Source organism: Ranitomeya imitator, chromosome 5, assembly GCF_032444005.1.
Source record: "Ranitomeya imitator isolate aRanImi1 chromosome 5, aRanImi1.pri, whole genome shotgun sequence".
In the NCBI taxonomy this organism is placed as follows: Eukaryota; Metazoa; Chordata; class Amphibia; order Anura; family Dendrobatidae; genus Ranitomeya; species Ranitomeya imitator.
The window spans coordinates 535,701,333-535,704,823 of record NC_091286.1 but is presented as its reverse complement, the minus strand read 5'-3'; positions in this window follow the sequence as shown (position 1 = coordinate 535,704,823).

Here is a 3,491-nt window from a genome sequence, read left to right as displayed (position 1 = left end):
CTGTGGTGATGTTGGTGGATGCGAGACATGATGTCCCAGATGTGTTCAATCAGATTCCGGTCTGGGGAACGGGCGGGCCAGTCCATAGCTTCAATGCCTTCATCTTGCAGTAACTGCTGACACACTCCAGCCACATGAGGTCTGGCATTGTCCTGCATTAGGAGGAACCCAGGGCCAACTGAACCAAGTGGTAAATACTTTAATCAGAGTCGCCTGCTCTCATCAGCTGACAATTGATGGCAGTAACCTTTTCACCGCTGGTCGCACCTGCTAGCTCACATGCTGTCCTGTGTGTGACCACGTGGAAACCGTAGAGCTTTGACAGATGGTAACATCAGCAAGATTACCGCTGATCAGAGCCAGTGTTTCTTGCGCTGTCACACACATGACAGCATGGGAACTGCCTGGTTCAGAACCAAGTTTGGGTACCCTTTTGGTACCCAAGCTGAACTTTTTTTTAATACGATTGGCTGAACCCGATAGCCCCAAACATCCATGAGTCCGCCCATCTCTAGCCAAAACATCTTGGATCCTCGGAAGTGGACCAAAGAAGAGAAAAGTGCTAATAATAATAATAATTTTTATTTATATAGCGCCAACATATTCCGCAGCACTTTACAATTAAGCGGGGACATGTACAGACAATAAATACAATACAAGTTAAGACAATTTAAACAGTGACATTAGGAGTGAGGTCCCTGCTCGCAAACTCACAATCTACAAGGAAATGTGGGGGACACAATAGGTGAAAAGTGTTTGTTATTTCAGGTCTGGCAATTATAATGTATACCCCTCCTCACATGTAAAGCGCCATGGAATAAATGGCGCTATAACAATAAATAATAATAATAATAATAAATAATAATAATAATAATTATAATAAATAGGGATTTTCATATAAAGCTGCATGATCGGGTAATCAGCCCATGTGTTTAAGTGCAATAGTCAAGTATCAAGTGCAGTTATCATGTGCATGGAGGGTGTGGAGACAGATGAATAGTAGGGTGCAGATTCAGAATAATATTTAGAAGGAGTGAACAGGGCAAAGTTAGTTTACTGAGTAGTTGATGTGGTAGGCTTGTTTGAAGAGATGGGTTTTCAAAGCGCGCTTGAATAGGTCGGGGCTAGGTATCAGTCTGATTATCTGGGAAAGTGCATTCCAGAGTGCTGGCGCAGCACGAGAGAAGTCTTGGAGACGGAGGTGTGAGGTTTGGATTACGGGGGATGTTGGTCTTAGGTCATTTGTAGAACGGAGGGCACGTGTAGGGTGATAGACAGAGATGAGAGAGGAGATATAAGGCGGTGCAGAACTGTGGAGAGCTTTGTAGGTGAGAGAGATGAGTTTATACTGGACCCTATAGCGAATGGGTAACCAGTGTAATGACTGGCATAAGATGGAGGCATCGGTGAAATGGCTGGACAGAAATATGACCTTGGCTGCCGCATTCAAGATGGATTGGAGAGGAGAAAGTTTGGTAAGAGAAACCGATCAGAAGAGAGTTGCAGTAGTCCAGACGAGAATGAATAAGAATGACAGTAAGAGTCTTAGCAGTTTCAAAGGTGAGAAAAGGTCGGATTCTCGAGATGTTTTTAAGATGCAGGTGACAAGAAAGAGTGAGTAAAGGAAATTTCGTTGTCGAATATGACCCCAAGACAGCGGGCATGCTTCTTGGGAGTTATGGTTGAACCCTCCAGGGTAATTTCGATGTTAGGTAGAGTGAGGTTAGTAGAGGGGAGAAACACAAGAAGTTCAGTTTTGGAGAGATATAGTTTCATATAGAGGGAGGACATGATGTTAGAAACAGCAGACAGACAATCCTTGGTATTTTGAATTAGGGTAGGGGTGATGTCAGGGGAAGAAGTGTACAATTGGGTGTCGTCAGCATAGAGATGATACTGGAACCCAAATCTGCTAATTGTTTGTCCAATAGGGGCAGTGTATAGAAAGAAGTGGAGGGGGTCTAGGACTGAGCCCTGCGGAACCCCAATAGTAAGGGGATGAGGAGACGAAGAGGAGCCAGCAAAAGATACAGTGAAGGAGCAGTCAGAGAGGTAGGAGGAGAATGAGGAGAAGGCTGTGTCCTTGAGGCCTATAGAGTGGAGCATAATGAGGAGGAGCTGGTGATCCACAGTGTCAAATGCGGCAGAGAGATCCAGGAGAATCAGCAGGGTGCAATGACCTTTGGATTTAGCTGTTATTAGATCATTAGAGACTTTAGTGAGGTGTTGTGAATTCCGCTCTTGGGCTCCCTCCGGTGGTTGTAAGTGGCACTTTTGTGAGTTCTGCTCTTGGGCTCCCTCTTGTGGTTTCTAGTGGTATGGCTGCTCCTTGGAGTTAGCTGTCATCAGCTGCCTCCACTTATCGTCTCTTCTGCTCTGCTATTTAGGCCTGGTTTTTTCTTCACCCAGTGCCACTTGTAAATGGTTCCTGGTTGGATTCACATCTCTTTGGAGTTCCCTGTTATCCTGACCAGTTCAGCAAAGCTAAGTTTTTGCTTGCTCTTTTCTGTCCATAGATTGTGGGCTTATCCGTTCTGTGCTTTCTATGTTTGTCCAGCTTATCAGTGTGAATTTATTCTGTCTTGCTGGAAGCTCTGGGAGGCAGATTTGCCCTCCACACCTTTAGTTAGGTGTGGAGATTTTTTGTAAACTCTGCGTGGATTTTTGTAGTGTTTTATACTGACCGCACAGTATTCCATCCTGTCCTATCTATTTAGCTAGACTGGCCTCCTGTGCTCATCCTGGTTTCATTCTGTGTATGTCTTTCCCTCTCCACTCAGTCATTATTTGTGGGGGGCTAATCTATCCTTTGGGGATTTTCTCTGAGGCAAGATAGCTTTCCTGCTTCTTTCTTTAGGGGTAGTTAGCTCTTAGGCTGTGACGAGATGCCTAGGGAGAGTTAGGAGCATTCCACGGCTACTTCTAGTGTTGTGTTGAGCTTAGGGACTGCGGTCAGTACAGTTACCACTTCCTTCAGAGCTCGTTCCATGTTGCTCCTAAAACACCGTATCATAACAGTGAGGGCAGTTTCAGTGGAGTGTAAATAGCAGAAACCAGATTGTAAGGGGTCGAGAAGAGAGTTATCCGAGAGATAGCGGATTAGACTGGAGTGGGCCAAGCATTCTAGGAGTTTAGAGATGAAGGAAAGGTTGGAGACAGGTCTGTAGTTAGCAGTGCAGTTCTGGTCTAGGGATGTTTTTTTAAATAAAGGGGTTATGATGGCATGTTTAAATGAGTAGGGGAAGATACCCAAAGAAAGAGAGAGGTTATATATTTTAGTCAGGTGAGCGGTGACCACTGGTGAGAAAGACTGCAGGAGATGTGAAGGAATGGGGTCACTGTTGCAGGTTGTAGGCTGAGCAGAAGCGAGAAGCTTGGAAACTTCTTCTTCTGAAACAGGCTCAATGAGGTCTAGTGAGCTTGAGGTGCGGCAGGGAAGGGGATTCAGGCACTGATTAGATTGGGCTGAGATATCCTGATGGATGTGCTGG